At 44.3% G+C, this 22,099-nt stretch overlaps 1 protein-coding gene across 5 annotated transcripts in view; it reads right to left on the reverse strand.

Moving 5' to 3' along the window:
- Positions 1-22,099, reverse strand: part of LOC110533890 (roundabout homolog 2) — a 186,188-nt gene that overhangs the window by 117,551 nt on the left and 46,538 nt on the right. The window lies entirely within an intron of this gene.

The following is a 22,099-nucleotide window of genomic DNA, read 5'->3' on the forward strand; positions in this document are numbered from 1 at the left end:
ATCCAGGTGGTGGATAAATGTGTGTGCCTTTGTCGCTATTGAGGATAAGGTCAATCTGTTATGGTACTGTACTGTAGGTAAAGTGAGGCTGTTCCAGGTAGATGGCTGAGTGCAGAGCACTCACAGCAACCTGTACTCAGGGGTAGAGGTAACATAGCAAACGAAAATATGGGACACTCAAATTAGTATGATACAGTATGTTTCGTTTGGTATGGTATGTATTCATTTGTGTATGTCCATCATCCGTTTTGTATGATATGTTATGAATTCAATTCGTACAATATGTCACAAATTTGCAACATGTATGATGTGTTACATATTCCAATGTCTTGGTATGGCTATAACGTTAGTTAGGTGGTAGGTGGCTAACGCTAACATCAGCTAGGTTGCTAACGTTAGCTAGGCTAGGGGTTAGGCGGTAAGGTTAAGGTTAAGGTTAGGGTTAAGTTAAAGTGTTAAGGTTAGGAAAGGGGTTAGCTAACATGCTAACTACTGTAATTACAAAGTAGCTAACAAATGGTAAGTAGTTTTTAATTCGCCCAAAAAATATTTTATTCACCCAGCCATCCACCCTGACCAACCAACTTCCTTTTGTTTTTGCCAAACATAATATATCACACTAATTTTAGTGTCCAGAATTTCTATTTACTATGTTACGTCCAGTCTATGACACCAGCCTGCTCACAGGTAAGTGCTGTCATGAAGTGGAAAGAAACCATACCGTGATTGCTTCTGATGGGAGAGAGTGACCCTCTTCCCCTCACACTTCCCTTTCTCTACCTCTGACACGCACATCTGTGGACTTGTCCTTTTAGAAGATGCCTCCACATCTCCACTGCCATTATTGGCACTCTATCTGAAAGACACTTTGACAGAAACAAAACATTGATAAAAGTTTCATAAATGGAATGTTCTGAGGCGCATACTCACACCCCAAAAAAAGGCTATATCACTAGTTCCATTGAGTAACAATGAATATAGTTGTTGTTCGCCAAATAAGAGTTCATACAGCCCTTGGAAATGGAATGTTCTCTCACTCAATAATACATAACAATGGTTCATGAACATCTCAATGAAATCGGCGCAGGCACTCACTCACTCACTCACTTGTGTTGTTCATGATTTTGTCAAAGGGTTATAGGCCTATAGGTTACCATGTCTCACGGCCACTGGAAGTGATAGGTAGCCTAGACCCAGGAGGAAAATAGGATTTCTTATAGGTGCATGACGACTATTTCTTATAGGTGCATGATGACGCAAGATAAATAGTCTAAAAGTCAGTCCAAACTTGACCTGACATACCATACACATGTCTGTTCCTCTCCTTCTCTATCAAAACTGAAAGGTTGGAACCAACTAAACACCCGTATTGGGAGAATCTCAAATGGTTTTGCTTGAATCCTCGCATCCTCTCCTCTGTCCTCTCCTCGTCTGGTTTTGAAAAAGTTAACTGAGTGGAGGCATGGAGAGGAAACAAGGAAACAAATGAGACTCTCCTTCTCCACTCATGTGCCATGAGACATGGAGTTTACAAGCAAGGGCAGACTGGCCATCTGGCATTTCAGGCAAATATCAGATGAGCTGGTCACATTTTTTTTTAGCAAAACGATCATTTTCTATTATCTAGATCAGAATCTATCATTGTATTTGCAGGTCTGAGAAAAAAATGCCTTTTATAAAAATGTCATGCAATTCTGTCAATTTACATATTAGCAGAATATTTTTTAATACCACACAAATTACCGAAATTACAGGCTAAGAATGGACAGAGAATGGACAAATAATTAAATCTGAGACGTCACTAGGAATTTGAGCATGGTACTTTCAAAAGTTAGGACTACCATCCTACTCCAGACAGAGTAGGCCTACAAATGCTGAAAAATGTCAGCTTTAACTGCGAGCTACTCTTCTTCTTCAGTGGCGTAACACAATGAGAGTTGATCCCAAATGTTTCCCTAAAAGCTGTCTGGGTTTAAACATCTTCTATTGTCCAGAAAGGGAATAGTTTAATACGTTTATAGTGACAGAATGACATTACTTCTTAAGCAAGGTAAATGTTCTGTCTCCTTGACCATAGAAGGTTGTAGCTTAGCCTCTGAATGTAAAAAACAAAAAAAACAATGACATCCCCATATGCATCGGTGCCACGTCTTTCCCGGGTATTTTATAGCTTGTTTGTAGCATAAAGCATTGCGAAACAAAGTGCTGCTATAGATCACTTTTTATAAATCAGATCTGCTTTATTTTCTTCAAAATCTTAAGCTAACAAGGAGTAGGCCTGTGCTTCTTGCCATTTTCTTTAATAAAAGGTAGGCCTATGGCATACCCACTCATACCCCCTCAATTCGAGTCCTGGTTTTAACTTAACAGCCCTTTACTGACACGGAGGTAGGCTATTTAAAGAGTGCATGGTGGTCGGAGGAATTAGCCGACAAATCTATGGATATAGCAGCCTATAGCCTAATTTCGTCTGTCAAACAGGTGAATTAAAATGAGGATGTTTAAAATGAATTATGCCTACCCGCATTTGCTTACTTTCAACACCATGAGCTGTCAATTTCCGATTGATTGTGCCTTTGGCTGCTGCTTCAAGTTTTAGCACCACGAGTGGCGGATTTAGGTATAAGCGACATGGGCAGCCACCCAGGGTGGCATCTTGCCGGGGGCGGCACGGGGCGCGGCACAAAAAGTATTGTAATGGTGACATTTGCACAATTGATTTTCTATCGCTCATTTGCATGTCACGTCAATTATATAATGTCACCGTGTGGGACTGTGGGTCACTTAACCTTGCCGGAGTGGGCACCTTGATTATAGTTTGTGAGCTAGGCAGGCTACTGCCTGGGAAGGTCTCCCACTCAAAAGTATGAGATGGGGAGGGAGGAGGGGGGTAGGTTGACCTCAGGTCTCCTTACTGGAAGCCCGAGGTAGGGCAGCGGGGAAATCTATAAAATAGCGCACCTCTAACTTTGTACAGTACTAATGCAATTAGTAAGATCAGTCACACTACGAAATGCTACCAAATATCACAAATGCTATCAAATATCGCAAAAATCACTGAAGCTGGAGACTTATATCTCTCTCACTAACTTTAAGAGTCAGCTGTCAGAGCAGCTTACCGATCGCTGCAGCTGTACACAGTCCATCTGTAAATAGCCCATCCAACCAACTACCTACCTCATCCCCATATTTGTTTTTCTGCTCTTTTGCACACCAGCATTTCTACTTGCACATCCTCATCTGCAAATATATCACTCCAGTGTCAATGTCTAAATTGTAATTACTTTGCCACTATTGGCCTATTTATTGCCTTACCTCCTTACTTCATTTGCACACACTGTATACAGATTTTAAAATTGTGTTACTGACTGTACGTTTTGTTTATTCCATATGTAACTCTGTGTTGTTGTTTTTGTCGCACTGCTTTGCTTTATCTTGGCCAGGTCGCAGTTGAAAATCAGAACTTGTTTTCAACTGGCCTACCTGGTTAAATAAAAAAAAATATTTTTCTCATCTTTGCACTCTCCCTCTTAAACTTAACAGAACATAGGCTATAGGCTTGTCAGCCTGCAATAAATTGTTTTTTTTTCACTACACCTAACAAGCAAGCAAAAATCAGAAGAAGCCTTTGACTCTCCTCCTGAACTGCCACTGTAGGCCTACACAGCACAGCATTGGTTAGGCAGCACACAAAAAAAGGTTTTCATCAGCAAGAGCAGAGCAAGCCAGGGCTCAGGGTTGGAATATTCGTTGCAATGTGTAATCAGCCTTTTTTTATTTACACCATCCCAGCAGCTATCTTAGAAATATATAACTTTGCTCTGTGCTTCTCCAATCATGCACATCGTAGCCCATGGCCTATAGGCTATGGATCACCTGGCTGAGACCACACTAAGTATCCTATAGGCTATGGATCACCTGACTGGGACCACACTAAATATCCTATAGGCTATGGATCACCTGACTGAGACCACACTAAATATCCTATAGGCTATGGATCACCTGACTGAGACCACACTAAATATACTATAGGTATGGATCACCTGACTGAGACCACACTAAATATCCTATAGGCTATGGATCACCTGACTGAGACCACACTAAATATCCTATAGGCTATGGATCACCTGACTGAGACCACACTAAATATACTATAGGCTATGGATCACCTGACTGGGACCACACTAAATATCCTATAGGCTATGGATCACCTGACTGAGACCACACTAAATATCCTATAGGCTATGGATCACCTGACTGAGACCACACTAAATATACTATAGGCTATGGATCACCTGACTGAGACCACACTAAATATCCTATAGGCTATGGATCACCTGACTGAGACCACACTAAATATCCTATAGGCTATGGATCACCTGACTGAGACCACACTAAATATCCTATAGGCTATGTATCACATGACTGAGACCACACTAAATATCCTATAGGCTATGGATCATCTGACTGAGACCACACTAAATATCCTATAGGCTATGGATCATCTGACTGAGACCACACTAAATATACTATAGGCTATGGATCACCTGGCTGAGACCACACTAAATATCCTATAGGCTATGGATCATTTGACTGAGACCACACTAAATATCCTATAGGCTATGGATCATCTGACTGAGACCACACTAAATATCCTATAGGCCCACTTGATGTTGTGCTCCCAGCAGAGAATCAGAGATGAGTGGCAGCATCGGGCACACATCGATATATAGCATAATAAGCAACATTAATCTAAAACACAAGGGAGAAAATGGTGTTAGAAATGCCAGGGCCGATTTTTTGTCCCAGTCTGCTACTGTTTACAGGGGTGGAATCCCCAAATAAATGCGTAAATGTATAAAAACAAATGTAACTAGTTGAGCAAGACATTTTAAGTAGCGAAATCCTTTTTTATTTATTTTTTACATGTGCTTGACCCCCCCCCCCCCCTTGAGAAACAACAGCTAATTCAAAAACACTTCTGCTCTAGCTGCCCGGAGGATACTCTTGCACATCCTCTGCCGAAGTAGGTAATCAAGGAAGTGAGCATACTAATCGGTTCACCTACTAACAAATTGAAACTCTTCTAGACCACTTGACCACTTATCAATTTCCGTGCCCTGGGGGAGTTGAGGAGAGGACAGGCTTTTCCCCAATTGAGAATCTCCTTGGGCAAGTTCCCTTGCTCAGTCAACGGATTGCACAGGAGCAGTTTCCCCTCCCTTGCATGCCTGCCTCACCTGGGACAACCTTAGGTGTTCCTGTTTCTCTACGGTCAAAAGACTACAATAACCACAAGGTTGTTGACAACAAGGGCAACCATGACTGCAGTTGTTTAAAGTGATGCTACAAAGTTTTGTATACTTTTGAGCCAGTAGTTTTGAAAGTAGCACTCAAGAGTGTAAAAAAGGGTCCCCCGAAAATGTGGCACAATTGTGTGCACGTCACATTAGTGTAGCTTTGTTGTGTGCACTGAGCAGACTTGGGCCCGCCCTGCAACCTCATTGGACAATACGGCCTACCTGATCCCAATAACAGTTGTATTGTTTTACAAGCTGCCTTCCTCAAACTAGTAAGCCAAGCTTCTTCCAGTAATTGAGCAGTAGAAAAGTTATATTTACAGTGTATTTTTGCATCAAATTGCCTTGTGTACTCCTAATTTTGTATGTCTATTCATATTGATTGTAAATGATCATAGCGCATTGAATAGAGTCAGGCTTTCAAAGTCACGTACTGGCACATGGCTTCAGTGTTGTGAATTATCAATTGTGCAATCAAGCCAACAGAGGATTTCAATAGTTGGCATTACAGGTAGGCCAATATTTTCTTGTCTCGTAAGTGGATGAGCCTACATGTTGAGAATGCATAAAAAGTTGTAACATGTCACAGAGGGGCCAGGACCCACTATGTGTGGACTCTCGTATAATCTACATTTACATTTGAGTCATTTAGCAGACACTCTTATACAGAGCGACCTACAAGAGCAATTAGAGTTAAGGGGGAATATCAGCCCAAGTCTGTTAACCGCAATCTTTCCAGCAAATTTACTCCCCCACTCTGGTCTACACATGATCATGATTTTGTAAACATGTAAACATGTAAGTTTTTCTCTTTCACAAGAATGTAGTAATGACAGTATCAGCTACTTAAGACATTGGCTTGAATTTAGGTTTTGCCTTTAGATTTCGAGAGAATTAACATCTAAGGACAACCTTTTTCACTTCTCCCTTTGACTTGCCAAACCCTGGGTCTGTTCTGTCCAGTCTGCTTCAGGAGGCATTCGAGGAAGTATTAGACTGTTGGGCCTCTGGGTTTGAAAACTGTGGCTGCGCAATTCATGGCTATTTTACTGACGCAGGCGGTGACTCCAGGTTCATCGGCAGCAAGTTGGGACACTGCAGTTGACATGTCGAGAGAATCAATTTTGCCTTTCAAAATGTGTTGCATTACAGGGATAAATTGTCCGACTTGCGCTTACATGTAGACGGCATGAAGATCAAAGGCAATGACCGTTTCTGATGAAGTCGCCATCAGGTCAATGCAGTTGCTTCTCACAAACTGCAACATGCAGCCATCGGCTGGCAAGTGGGAGGCACTATTTGTCAACCAATCATTAGGATGTTTTTGGTTGACCCACGGATACGTGACTAAAGATGTGACTGAAACAGGATTCAAATCTACAGGGAATATAAAGTGCTATTTGAGACCTTTCTCTAACCAATGAACTGTACACACGCTATGTTTTCAGTTTGTGAGTGTGTGATATGGGGATATAGAAACGTTTATGTCAACATTTATAAAGAAAAATGTTGACACTGCCATGTTGATGTGAGCCTTGTTGTTATAAAACCCATAGGCCTACAGTGTTCGACTTTCTACTATCGCAGATTCACCTCCGCTGACTTTGGTCTACAACACACCCGCTTTTTCTGGCTATGAACCCCAGCATGAACCGGTAGGAATTAACCCATTGGGTGATGCATTTCACTGTCTGAACAGCGTAACGTAACCCCTGTGTCAGGGAGGAGGCTTGCTCCCTCATGCATGCTCTTTGCACGTTCACCCAGCAGCGTCGGGTTGACTCTCACAGGTAGGATGAAAAAGACTACATGGACCATGATCCTTTGCTAGTTACGGCCACTTTCACCATGATCCTTAGCGATTTCTTGTGCCGTTCAGCCCTATTCAGCAATGGGCGCATTCGAGCAGATCACTTTTGTCAAGACGTTGACAAACGTTGGTCACCATCTTGTGTGTGTTTTGCATTATGGTTATAAACATTTTCCCACATGTGGACTGCATGACCCTTACAACAACCATATGATCAAAGATCATGAACTTTCGATTGCAGTCGACTCTAAATTTCTGCAGTTGCTCCTACCCAACTGCAACTTGAAGTAGGAACCAAAGCATTGTGCGAGATAACCTTTGTCTGTTTTTTTAGAGGCTTAATCTGTGTTCGGGAAACCGTCCCTTAATGAGCAAGTACCCCATACACCAGTTGTGGGGTCAATACCATGTGCGTTATACTGCTTGGCATATTGCTTGGCATATTGTTTACTCAATAACTTATGTGAACTGATGTACAGTGCATATATAGTCTAATTATTTTCTGTAAAGTGAGTGTTTTGTCCTTCATGTGATTGAATCGAATGTGATTCTTTAGATGCTTACTGACTGTACTCTATATCATCTACTGCATCTTTATGTAATATATGTATCACTAGCCACTTTAAACTATGCCACTTTGTTTACATACCCTACATTACTCATCTCATATGTATATACTGTACTCGATACCATCTACTGCATCTTGCCTATGCCGCTCTGTACCGTCACTCATTCATATATCTTTATGTACATATTCATATTCATATTCAACAGGGGAAAGTCTTTGTGGCGGCACGGAGAGACGGCTGACAGGAGGGAATAGACCCCACTGGGACAGTCATGGGGTAGCTTCCCATTTCTGTAGTTTCCCATGCTTCGCAGTATGTTGGAAACACCCGCTTTTAGCTACAGAAAGTCAACATACGAGAATACCCCTAGAGTCTGCGAGAGCGGGGGCGGAAGATGACTCATCGGCTGACAACATGGTAACGACTGGACCGGAAACGACTACGAGTAATGAGAGCACAGCACAAGAGAACACCACAGCAACTGTCACAAGTTCTGCTGCAACAGCGGGCCACAAACAGATGCAGGTATGTGTCTGTGGTTGGAGGAAAGTTACATCACACCATGGGTTGAGGATCCACCAGGGGAAGAAGGGGTGTTTGGGTAAAGAGAGACAGAGGCCTCGCATTGATTACTTTCTGCGAAAGCGATCAAATCAGTCGAATGAAGCACAGCAACTGGACGCAAACCATAGTTTGCAGTGCATCAGCACCACTGTCATGGAGGACGTAAACTCAAGCACCGAAGTAACAACTGAGGTGGAACCAACAACAGGAGTAGAACTCACCGAGCCTCCCAGACCTGCAGTCGAGAGGAGACTACCAGGGCACAGGCCGTATGTGAAGTGGCCTGGCGCCAGTGACAAGAAGTTGTGGGAAACAGTGAATACTGACCTTACCTTGACCCTCGAGAAACTTCGAGGCACAGTGGAGAAGAAGTTGGAGAGGATGGGGGACATTATCTATGAGTACGGGACAGAAAGATTTGGAGTGGAAGAGGCAAAAGGCGGGAGAAAGGTTCCAACCCCACCAGTTTCCAGGAGGCAACAAGAAATCAAGCGCCTCGTTCAAGAAAGGCGACAGCTTAAGAAACAGTGGAAGAAGGCCTCGGAAGTGGAAAAGGAGGGCATAGAGGCACTTCAGGCTGATATCAAAACCCGGTTGGCATCCCTCCGCAGAGCAGAGAACCTACGGAAACGCAGAAGGAAGAAAGAACAAACTAGAACTCGATTCTATAAAGATCCCTTCAAGTTCCTTAAAAGTCTCTTCACAAAGGAAAAAAGTGGAGCTCTAAAAACAACAAAGAAAGACCTAGAGGAGCACCTGAGAACAACAAACTTTGACTCAAAGCGACATGAACATCTGGCCATCCCATCAGATATCCCACCCATTGAACCCCCGGAACATCATATTGAGACCAGCCCTCCGACATGGAAAGAGGTGGAAAACACAGTTCGACGGGCAAGAACAGCATCAGCCCCGGGGCCAAATGGAGTCCCGTACAAAGTGTATAAGAACGCACCAGACGTCCTGAGGTTCCTCTGGAGGCTTATGAGAACAGCTTGGAAAAATAAGATAATACCCAAAGTGTGGCGTAGGGCAGGCGGGGTCCTGATCCCTAAGGAGAAGGATGCAGTGAACATCAGCCAATTCCGCCCAATCTCCTTACTGAATGTCGAGGGTAAAATCTTCTTTAGGGTCATTGCCCAGAGGATGGCCGAGTACCTGCAAAGGAATGCGTACGTCGATACATCTGTACAGAAGGCAGGAATATCAGGGTTCTCTGGCTGCTTGGAACATTCCAGCATGATCTGGCACCAGATCCAAATGGCCAAGGTGGAAAAAAGGGACCTCCATGTAGTCTTTCTTGACCTCGCCAATGCATTTGGCTCTGTGCCCCATGAACTCCTGTGGTCTGCCTTCAGATTTTTCCACATACCGGACACCATCACAACCCTGGTGAAGTCGTACTTCCAGGATCTGCAGTTCTGCTTTACCACCTCAGAGTTCACCACCTCATGGCAGTGCCTGAATGTAGGTATAATGGCGGGATGTACCATTTCTCCGTTGGCATTCATAATGGCAATGGAGGTTATCATCAGATCCTCAAAATGGGTTGCTGGTGGACAGCGGGTCGACTCTGGTTTCCGCCTCCCTCCACTCAGAGCCTACATGGACGACATTACAACATTGACCACCACTGTCCCATGCACCAGGAGACTGCTCCGAAAACTCGAGGAGAACATCAGCTGGGCCCGTATGAAGATTAAACCATCCAAGTCACGCAGCATCTCGATTGTGAAGGGAGTACTCTCTGACCTGAAATTCTTCATCGGAGATGACCAAATCCCAACAGTGTCTGAGCAGCCGGTAAAAAGCCTTGGAAGGTGGTATGATGCAAGCCTGAAGGACAAAGACCAGGTGCAACAGCTGCGCAAAGACATCAGTAGTAGCCTACAGTCCATCGACAACACCCAGCTACCTGTAAAGTTAAAGGCCTGGTGTCTGCAGTTTGGTCTCCTACCCCGGGTGTTGTGGCCCTTAGCAGTGTATGAGGTTCCAATCTCAACAGTGGAGAAGATGGAAAGAGGAGTCACAGGCTACTTAAAGAAGTGGCTCGGAGTTCCACGATGCCTTACCACCATAGGCCTCTATGGAGATGGTGTCCTCAAGCTGCCCCTCACCAGTCTAACAGAGGAATTCAAGTGTTCAAAAACCAGGCTCCAGATGACACTGAATGAATCTCGAGACCCAGTGGTGAGCAACAACGCGCCGACCTTGGCAACTGGGCGCAAATGGAGGCCAGGAAAAGCAGTCCAGGAGGCAACAGCAGCCCTCAGACATGCTGACATTGTGGGTCATGTTCAGCAAGGGAGAGGAGGCCTTGGGCTAACTAGCCGTGCTGCTTGGAGTAAGGCCACTGCACCAGAGCGGCGGAAGATGGTAGTGCAGGAAGTACGCCATCAGGAGGAGGCTGCAAGGTGGGCCAAGGCAGTCTCTCTTTCCAAACAGGGACAGTGGACTCGATGGGACAGTGTGGAGAAGAGGAAGATAAGCTGGAAGGATCTGTGGGCCATGGAAGCGAGGCGGTTGAGCTTCTCCATCAGAGCAACATATGACGTCCTTCCAACACCAGTTAATCTTCACCAATGGTATGGTGAAGATCCGGACTGTGCCCTCTGTTCCATGCCAGCCAACCTCAGGCACATTCTCACAGGGTGTAAAACAAGCCTCACTCAAGGACGCTACACTTGGCGTCACAACCAAGTCCTTAAAAACCTTGCGTCCGCCCTGGAGGACAAGCGAGCTGCCACCAACTCCCTACCACCCCCAGCAGCATCACACCCCTTACGGACAAACTTTGTCCGCGAAGGGGCTAAACCACCGAAGCGCGGCTCGACACCATTAGAGCGAGACCAGCTGCGCTTGGCCCGCGACTGGAAAATGCTAGCTGACATTGGCCGGCAACTTGTGTTTCCTCCGGAGATCGCGACCACCACCCTAAGACCTGACATGGTGCTCTGGTCCCGTTCACTCAAGAAGGTCTTCATCATTGAGCTCACAGTACCCTGGGAGGACTCAGTAGATGAGGCTTATGAGCGAAAGCATCTGCGCTATGCCGATCTAGCTGCCGAAGCACGGCATCATGGCTGGAACACAGAAGTCCGACCAGTGGAGGTGGGCTGCAGAGGTTTTGTGGCAACATCTACAACCAGACTGCTTAGAGACCTTGGAATTAAGGGCCAGAGCCAGCGTTCGGCAATCAAAGCTGTATCGGAGGCGGCAGAAGGCAGCAGTCAGTGGCTCTAGATGAAGAGGAAAGACCCCAGCTGGGCCCCGAAGTGAGAGGGCCAGGAGGTATGCGGTCAACAATGCTTGACTCAGGGAGGAGGATGCCCCTGCCATGCATAGTCCCATGGGATGTTGGCTATCATCAACAAGGCAACTCCTATGACTAATTGGGAATGGGACGCAAGCGTAGGATTGATCACCCTATCGCTGGCCGCCTTTGGGGAGGGTGTATAGTGTGAAAGGCCGAAACACCCTAGGAACCAAAGGTACACTACTGATGATGCGCTCCCCAAATTTCACCAGGCTCACTGTTCATTAACTCTTGGAAGTGCTTGCACAAAGGATAGTAACATCTCATCCTGTGTTCTTGGAATCTTTATCCCTTTACACTTGTGTGTATAAGGTAGTAGTTTTGTAATTGTTAGTTAGATTACTCGTTGGTTTTACTGCATTGTCGGAACAAGCACAAGCATTTTGCTACACTCGCATTAACATCTGCTAACCATGTGTATGTGACAAATAAATGTAATTTGATTTGATTTGACAAAAGCCACATAAAGGTTGAGAATGAAAGAAATACACTCTAGGCAGTAGTGATGCTGACATGGACTCCAACTAATCACATCCGTTACAATTCCATGTTGCACAATCACAAATAATAATGAGGAAGGTACAAGGGCGTGAAGTAATGGCCAACAACATAGTATATCCCATATGCTGCAAAAACACATATGCTTTCATTCTAGTAGCCTATGCACTCACTACCTGGTTATATTTTGGCAAAACCATCACAAAAATATAATGTTAGAAAGAGCTAGGGCTGGTATCGAATGTCCTTATCTTCACAACATTCATTCCTTTGAACCATGTTGATCATCTTCAGCTTCATGTAGGAGAAGTGGAATTTCGATAGCATCCACTTCATTGGCAATAACAAAGGCGAATGCCATGTTTGCCATTAGGCAGGTTTCCATTGACCCAGGTTTTTTGGACCATAGCAATGTTGCAACAACAAAAATATTACGACCCATGTAATAGAAACTGCAGATATAGGAGACATTTTCTGAGGATCACCAACGTTTTAATCCATTCGACAGGGGTGGATATTTGTGGGACTAACTTTATTGCGACAAATGATGGAAACATTATTTTTCGAATGAATTGATGATTGATGAATACTTTTGAAGCTACACGGTGTCACGGCTGGCTGAAGGACTGGACCAAGGTGCAGCATGGTCAGCGGACACTTTCTCTTTATTAAAAATGACACAGACAAAACAAAGACCCAAACCAAACCGTGACGCTTTGGGCTATGTGCCCTGAACAAAGTCAAAATGAACTTCCCAAAAACAGGTGGGGGAAAAGGGTACCTAAGTATGGTTCTCAATCAGACAACGATAGACAGCTGCCTCTGATTGAGAACCATACCAGGCCAAACACATAGAAATAGAAAATCATAGAACATAGACTCAAATCACACCCCGACCAAACCAAAATAGAGACATAAAACGCTCTCTACGGTCAGGGCGTGACACACGGGGCATGTGATGTCATCAGCTCCACCCCACATGTAATTGTAAATGCCTACTGATTGCAAAATAACAATTTTAAACTATATGAAAATGTATTTGCAGGACAAGGATTGTCCTGACTTTCAAGAATGCTTGAATTCCTTCACTTTGCTTTTCTGGTTGGCTGGCAAGTTTCACCATCCAATTATTTCAGATCTACAGGAGTGCAAGTCTCACCATGGCGATACGTTGGCACATGAAAATGATTAGAATATGGCAAATATTAGTCAATTATTGCATTCCATGTATGCTGGCTTTCTCGGGCTACTTGAGACATGAAACAGATAGGGGGGAGGGGGAACAGGCTGTTGTCAATTTATTAATGCACAATTTGCCTAAATGGGTAATGGAAACACTTGAACCACTACATTTGTATTCATACTGTAGGTTTTTGCACATTTCTATAAATATTTTTGATGTGACGTCATTATGATTTTATTGACACAGATAGTTCAATGCAAATGCACCCTAGCAGGCAATTATTCGATTTTCAATGCAAATTTGTAAATGTCGACAACAAAAAAAATCACTGGACAACTTAATGGAAACATAGCTAGCGTTGCATTTCCTAGAAACAGCATAAGTTGTCCTACTTGCTGTCAGTGCGTACCACCCCTGACTTCACTCAACTGTCGGCTACTTTTGGATTAGCACTCAAACGTGTCCAATATGGTGTGCGTCAAATTCAAATACTTCCGGCTTCATGCGCCATGGGGAATTTTCCATAAGTACACATGGATGATCTCAGCACTATCACTATCTACTGGTTTTAATGGCTGTGTTTGAGAGCATCAAAACGACTGCAGGTGACTGCTGACTGAGTGATCTACAAGTCACCTTGCATCATAAATAACAACTCATTGTTATTTGTAGATCAGGCAGTCAGTCACAATTTACCCATGAAACATTGTGGTTTTGATCCTCTCAAACACAGTTTCCATTGATCATTCTTGAGATGTTTTTACAACTTGATTGGAGTCCAGCTGTGGTAACTTCAATTGATTGGACATGATTTGGAAAGGCACACACCTGTCTATATAAGGTCCCACAGTTGACAGTGCATGTCAGAGCAAAAACTAAGCCACGAGGTCGAAGGAATTGCCCGTACAGCGCCGAGACAGGATTGTGTGTCGAGTCACAGATCTGGGGAAGGGGTACCAAAAAACTATGCAGCATTGACGGTCCCCAAGAACACAAAGGCCTCCATCATTCTTAAATGGATGAAGTTTGGAACCACCAAGACTCTTCCTAGAGCTGTCAGTCGGAGATTTCCAAATTCCCAGTTGTTTTGAACATGTCAATAGTATCCCTATATATAAACATGTGGCATCAGGTGTGCATATTATCCCCACTTTTCATGTACATTATCACAAAATGACTCAATGCATTCATGTGTGGTTGACAAATAACAATAGATAGCCTAAGTATCAGGAAAGAAAAACATGACAAACACGATTATAAGAATGATAAACTGTTCTAAAAATGAAACTTCCCCATCGCTACAATGACAATGGATAGGTTCCCAAACAATTACAATCGTGGTTTTCCGGGCTAGGACTATGGCTACCGGATTGGCCATGAGGTGGGAATAAGAGAGAGGACAGGAAAAAAAGGAGAAAAGTGGAACATATAAATATGGAATTTGTGTATGCACAAGCATTCTGGAAGATCTGATGAAGGAAAAGCGCTACAAGAAAGTTGAATGTGACTAGAGTGAGGATGAATTATCTGCGGTGGCAGGTGAGGTACAGACTGCAGAGTTTGAACCATGTCCTGATGATGACAAAGATGATTCCGGCACAGTGGGAGTGCAATTTTTGGAGAAAATGGATCCTTGCCTTCTGACTCGGAGTGCAGTCGTGTCGATTTTCTTTTGTTTTTCTGTTGCCCAAAGGGAGCATGTGCTCCGCACCACATGACTGGGGACAAGAACTGTGACATGTTTCCCACTCCGGAGTAGTGCGCCGTTGAAAGGAGTGATAACTGGAGTGGCGTTAAGTGTTGAGGAGGATCAACTGGAGTTGAAGATTCCCAGTGTCTGTGACACCCGCCGTTTGGTGTGATGCAGACCCGGGAGAGCTTGGTTAAACAGAGAAGACACTGTCTGTACTAATGAGTCTTTACCAGATAAAGTCAAGTTGGGATGTATCAGTTATCCCGTGAGCACTTTTGTCCCGAATCCATTACGGTATTTTAGGTGTCAAGCTTATGGTCATGTGGTAGCAGTGTGTAGGATGGAGATTCCTAGATGTCAAAAGTGTGCAGGAGGACACGCGACAAAGGACTGTGTTGTATCGGTGGGAAAAGTTGGGTGTAAACTGAAGGGTTCACCATGGTGCTGGTGATCAGAGGTGTCCGGCGAGAGAAAGGCAGGTTGAGGTTGCCATGATCAGAGTAGTGCAGAAGGTGTCTTATGCTGAGGCAGTGAAAAGAGTAGTAGAGGAAGATGTGTCCAGGGTGAGGTTATCCTAAGAGGACCCCTGTGAGTAGGACGAGGCCAATAGAGAGTGATAGGAATAACATGTAGTGCTTCAGTAAGGCTGTTTTTTTATGCGTTCATGGTCATGGTTGTCAATTGTACCTCAGGAATGGAACGTAAATCACAGACGATAGATGTTGTGGCAGCAGCTGCAGAGAAGTGCTTGGTTGTACGAGATTTTACTGCAGAAGAGTTACAAGATGTTTTGAATGATAGTGTCCCATCCTCCCAGACTGCTGGCCTGGTGTAGGATCAGATAGAGCCAAAGTAGTGGAGTAGTGGTGAGGTTTTAATGGGTGCAAGGTTAGTTGGTAGGGCAATTTTTCACAAAGTGAATTCATACTACAGGATAGTAGGCTGATACACAGCCAATACAGTAGGTGACGAAATAATATTTGTTTGCAGACTGCCATAATACCAAAAAAGAAGAAGAAGAAGAAGATTACCAGCCCTCCCCTGGGTATTTGCACACAAACGCCTTGGAGAGCAAGGCAGTGCTACAGGTATCAAAAACAACGTTAATGTATATATGTCCTTTGTTGCCAAATGACGGCCTAATTAGACCTGGAGCATTCGCAAATTGCAAAATCAATATAATCAACTAGAGAACTAGACATTAGCGGCAGCAAAACACTCCAAAACACTTTTTCAGTGTGGGCTGTAAAGTAGGCGACACATTTTATGTCCGACTGTCTTTATAACATGAGAGAATTTGCTTGTAGGGGAAATGTTACGCTATAGTCATGTGGCAATGTCTGTATCTGGGCTCAGAGACTGTTCAAATACTGGGATCTACTAGAGAGATCAAGAAGATGTGACTTTCTGCAAAATACTAAATCTATGACAAGTTCAAACGTGAGGCAAAGATGCATTGCAATAGATGGTAAAGAGAAAGCCTCTCCTTTTTGGTTATCCCCTCTTCCATTTTCATGAGGTCTGTTACAGCTCTAATGAAATGGCCCATTCTAGTGCACTGCATGTGCTTCCAACCCTCCTCAGCCTGGTCAATACTGGTCAATACTGGTCAATATAATTATAAATGCAGTTCATTGTCATGAGATGAAAGTGAGACAGGCTGCATTAGGAGCTATTGGTCCAGAGAGGGAAATTAAATCCCTTTTTTCTCAGGCCAAATCAAATTAGAATTGTTGATAATGACAACATTAAATTGCAGACGATGATGGAGCAGGCTGTGCTAACCGATATTAAATGTCACTATAGATGTAAATGTTGTGTTTATTAACAGAGGTTTTGAGTTGTATTGCTGTCCTTCCATATTGTGGCCATGGAAACTGCATCTGAATTCCCACTACAGCACAAGGCCGCTGGCTATTCATTGGCACCTTCACACCCATTCAATAGAGTATTTTACTCCCCTTATTTGCCCATCTGACACAAAATGATGATTTTTCTCTCTTTTGACTCCAGAAACAGCTAATCCAGGAGCAGAAACGTCATCCTGGTCCAAGCCCATTTCAGAAAGAGGCCCAGACTGCTATCGCCAGTACTTGTAATAGGATCAAGCCCGCTCTATATTTGATTTGAGTCTATTAGTCTACTTATTTCTAGATCAGATGAAAGACCACGAAAGGCTGCACTGTATGTGCAGATGAATTCACAGTGTGAATGGATGGACAGACTAATAGGCTGCAGGCTGACACTGCAGGGATCACAGTCTACAGAACCCTGCTACACAAGAAGAGCAGCGCTCATGGCATAGACTGGCTAGACTAGATATGAGAACACTGCCCTTGCAGACAAGCTCTGCCTCATTTTGAAGTGATTCAGGCTTTGTTTTGAAGCCTTTATTTGGCACTCAATGACCTATGGCTACCCATGATCTCTCTGTAAAATGTCATTAGTACCGACAACCTTTTCACAACTAATTGAGAGACACAGATTATAAACGAATCAGCGTAAAGACATGCATGAGTACCTAAACCACACACAGCATATAATGTGTTTCTCTGGTGGCCACAATGCACATGACCAACACCCTGCCCAGTACACACACCACTTAGATACCAAACACAAAATCACATAAAACAATTCTATACATTGCAGATCATCTCAAACCTTGTGTTTTATTATCAGGCTTTTGTACAGGCCCCTATCAATAGGCCTCTGACAATAATAGTATTGTCAAACATGCTATATTATTTTCTGGACCATATATTACTATAAGGAACAGCTCCTTTTGTACACTTCAAAATAAAAGCGGGGAATTTGAATGGGCCTTTGAAATTCCCTCCTATTTCTTCTACTTGATTTCTTCCCCAGAGCGTGGAGCTGAGGTAATAAGGCCATAACAGAGGCCTCTAGTGGCAAAAATGCAATATTAGCACGGGCAGTGCTATTGAGGGCTTCCACCATTTTAATGTAATCAACTGGGTGGTACTTCCAACTTCATTGACTGATCCCTCCTGGTGACCCGGTTGGAGTCATGTCCGACCGGTCATCAGGAGGGATCAGCCAATCGTGAAGAAGAGAATTGACTACTTTAATAATGGAGATTGTGTGAATGGAGCTGCCTATTCTGTCACAGACGCTATAATGGCAAAGATGAGTCCTCTATTTATCTTATCTAACTTGGTGATACCTTGCGTGGGGCCAGTGCAGATAGGGCCACACATGCTTTATGTTCAGACTGAGGCTGAGAGAATGGCCAGGACAGAGAGAGAGACATATGTGCTCTTGAGGGGCCAAAACTGTTTTTGTCAAAGTTTCCTCCAAACCCAGATATCTTCCTACTCCAGCCACAGCAGACTCCACCTCTCATCCTGCTTCCATCACAGAGACAGACGTGTTGCCAGGCAACGTGGGAGTGCCCTCCCTCACCAACCCAAACTCTCACACACACACACACACATACACACACACAGTGTCAAGGTCGTGGGCCTCTTTGTCCGCACCATTACCCTCTCGTCCCTATGTTTGTCCAGCCCCGCCGCGTCAGGGGGAACAGATGGTGTTAGTGACAGAGTGGTGAGGGCCAGGAACAGTCCACACACACGGCCAGCCTAGTGAGAATGGACACCTGTCATGACCATGCATGCTAGCCATGGGGATGAGAAGCAATGGTCTCAGTGACCAGTGACAAACCTCTGTCTTACAGTTTAGAAACCTGTTATAAACACCGGGCATGGACCCAGAGCTAACTCAGACCTCATGTAGAGCATCAGTCTGTAGAGTTATCTCATTTTCTTTATCATGTTCTATCTGCTTTAGTTTCCCTGTTGTTTTTACCATAGGGTGTTTTCACACAGAGGAAACACCCTATCTTTGCTCGCAACCTCAGCTGCAACTCAAGTAGATGAACAATGTCTTTCAGATCTTCTTAGAAAAGTAGGGCGATATGGGCCTCCAGTTGCCTGTGGGTGCCTGACTCACTGCATGAAGCACAATCGGTCCCATTCAGACAGCCACCGTGCACAGGTCGGAAGTCAAGATGTTATTTCCTGCAAGCCGCACAGTGTAAAAAAAAATGCTACATGACCTGTGTGCATTAGACATGAAAAACTTAGTTTCATAATAATTACTGTAGGATCCATTGGAATGTCTCTATTGGTTTTGCTTGTTTTTGAGACAGTGGGTGTCATATCCTTAAATGTGGACCACAATTTGTTTCATTTGAGATCCTCCCGTTATTATCTGTCATGCAGTCCAATAAACCCTGTTACTCGTGTCCGTCAGGACACCTCGTGGAGCTAACGTTTTGCTTTAGTCAGATGACTCTGGCTGTTATGGTTATTAAAGTGAGGTTTCATAAAATGGTGGGGTGCTGGCAAACGGTCGACGCTGGCAAAATGTCCAATAAACTGAGCCTGGAGAGAAAAACAGAATTTATGTTGTCAAGGAGATGAGCTATAACCTTCGACCCTCTCCCTGTGCCTGTGGGGAGGTCATGTGACTCTCTCGCTGTCTCAGATTGATCCATTTCCCTGGACTACAGCATCATGAATTTCTAGATCAATGGGTAAATGGAGTGCAGCGCCACTCTCCTGCCCTGCAGGGTCTGCCTGACAACGTCTCTCAACAGTCACACAACATATTAGAGCCTCCGTCAAGCACAGGTTGACTCTCAGCAGATGTTGGTATAAACTATAGCCTAGACTGCATGCTTATGGTCGTTATTTCTAGTGGTCTACAGTAATATGTTCTCTCAATGTGAATGGTACTAGTATAACTAATACTACTACGTTCCCTTTAAAAAATGCATCCTAACTCTGGGAAAGGAGATTTCACCCGAATTGTACCATTCCTCTTAGGACACATTTTATGTAGCACATTGAGGGCTCTCAAGACTTCTTGTCTCAAGTGTAGGGCTCATTTTCTCCCTGAGTATTGGGTGGTGTCCATCTATTACCCCCAGTCATTTTATACATCCTACCAGCAGCCACAGACAGCCCCTCCAACCCCTGTGAGGAGGCTCCATCCTCTACGTTCACCACTGGAGTGCAGAGAGAGGGACCTCTACGTTCACCACTGGAGTGCAGAGAGAGGGACCTCTACGTTCACCACTGGAGTGCAGAGAGAGGGACCTCTACGTTCACCACTGGAGTGCAGAGAGAGGGACCTCTACGTTCACCACTGGAGTTGAGAGGGACTCAATCCCAACAGCACAGCCATTTAAATGCATTAAAGGTGAAAAGGGCCCAGTTCACCCATTGAAAGAGTTTCTTTGGGAGATGGCGGTGGCAATATGACTCTCAGGATACACAGAGTGCTGGAGCAGAGTAGAGGAGGAGTTGCTAGGTTATCAAGCGCAAGGACATTTACACAATTTGTTTTTCCTCTGGATGAGCGCAAGGAATGGAAAAAAAGGACGGGAGGGAAAAAAAGTGAGAGAGGCTGAGAGGAATCAGACGAGAAAAAACCCACAGTCTGCTGTCCTCTTTACGTGCCCAAAACGGCAGATAATAGACTTCTCCCATGCGTGTAAACATTGCATTTCCATCGAAATGGCCTCTTTCCCCCGTCTCTGGCGGGTAGTCAGGGGTGAGGGAGGGATGTGCCACTTGCCTCTTAATCCTGTGAGCCGTTCCTAGAACTGTGCCAATGCTCCGGTTTCAATGTCTCGGCTGGAAGAAGCAAATTATAACAAACACACACACAGCAAACCGGCCGCAGAGACTCATGCTGGCGGGCAGAAAGACAACGATCTCCAGCCTTCCGCCTCCCTCTGCTTACCCCTGGCTCCCAACACTAAACAAACACCTCTCACTGCTCATTTGCATTATGGGTTATCTTCACCATCATCCCCGGCCACTTTCTAAATGCATTGCTGTTATGCCCTTTATGTTTTGAGAGCTTCAATAAATGTTGTCTTCATCTCCTCTTTTCCATAGCAATTTCCTTCCTTAGACCTCATCAGAGTAGATCTGCTCACTAGGATGCAAAACAAATGCTCATTACAGAGGATCAGAAAAGCTATTAGAAGTTTGCTGAAGGGCAATCACATGAAGGAAGACCATCCAACTGAAGACCACTGTATTGTGCTCCTGTCCTGAAACACTTGGTGAATGTGCTGGCACCGTTGGTCAATGGACATTCATTGCCAGCCTTAGAGGATAGTGATGGTGATGTCCCTGGTGTTTGAATACCAGAACCTGGTAGCAGTAATACTGTACAAGGGCATCACAACTCAAGGACATCATAATTTGTAGTCATCAGTTTGGATGGTTGGTTTATCCTGAGGAGGAGTTTAAGATATCTCTCTCACAAACTAAAGCTCTCCACTCTGCTTGTCTCAACTTCCTGCAGACTGAACCTCAGCAACAACAGTTGCTGTCTTCATTGTACTGTACTGCACTGCTGCCCCCTACAGATGAACATTGGTACTCACACCACAGAGAGAAAGTAATCCAGCATGCGGTGTGCACATATACTGAGAATGTTTATCTCTCCAAAAGGACATCATTGTGATAACCCATGTAATGCTGGCCAATGGCAATGTGGATATGGATGAGTTAGGTCGGCATGACATTTATGATAATGTATGCCTCTTCGATCGCCACTATTACAATGTCCACACTATCTAATAACTGAATAAATAAAACCAATGCTGCTGTCTCAAAACAAAACTGCATTTCCATAAAATAATCCAACAAACATTGTGTAGGCACTATCTAAAATCCCTGACACTCTATTACCCACGGGCCACGAGACAGAAACTGACAAGTGCCTTCATTATATCTAGCAGGTTCTAGACACTTGTCCATCTTGTGCTGTTGTTGTTGTTGTTGTTGGTGTTGGAGGTAACAGAGAGACAGAGTAAAATGTAGAGCTGTTCATGCAGAACATAGACTCAAAGCAGACAGCACACTCCAGACTGCAAACAAAGACAGAGGAATCAATCAAACACATTTGCATTCATCCCCAGAGAGAGTGGTGCCTGTCTGCCTGCTGCACACCTCACAGTGTATTACAATATGGGAGAACATGCAGTCTCATGAATAAAATTATGCATATTGTCTCTCCACTGGTGGAGAAATCAGCAGATATATAGATTTCAGAGGTGATTGCTCCGTTGGACAAGAATGACACAAAGGTTTCCGCTCTCATCCACAAAGAAAATAGTC

Source organism: Oncorhynchus mykiss, chromosome 10 (assembly GCF_057628025.1).
Source record: "Oncorhynchus mykiss isolate SJ-2025 chromosome 10, ASM5762802v1, whole genome shotgun sequence".
In the NCBI taxonomy this organism is placed as follows: Eukaryota; Metazoa; Chordata; class Actinopteri; order Salmoniformes; family Salmonidae; genus Oncorhynchus; species Oncorhynchus mykiss.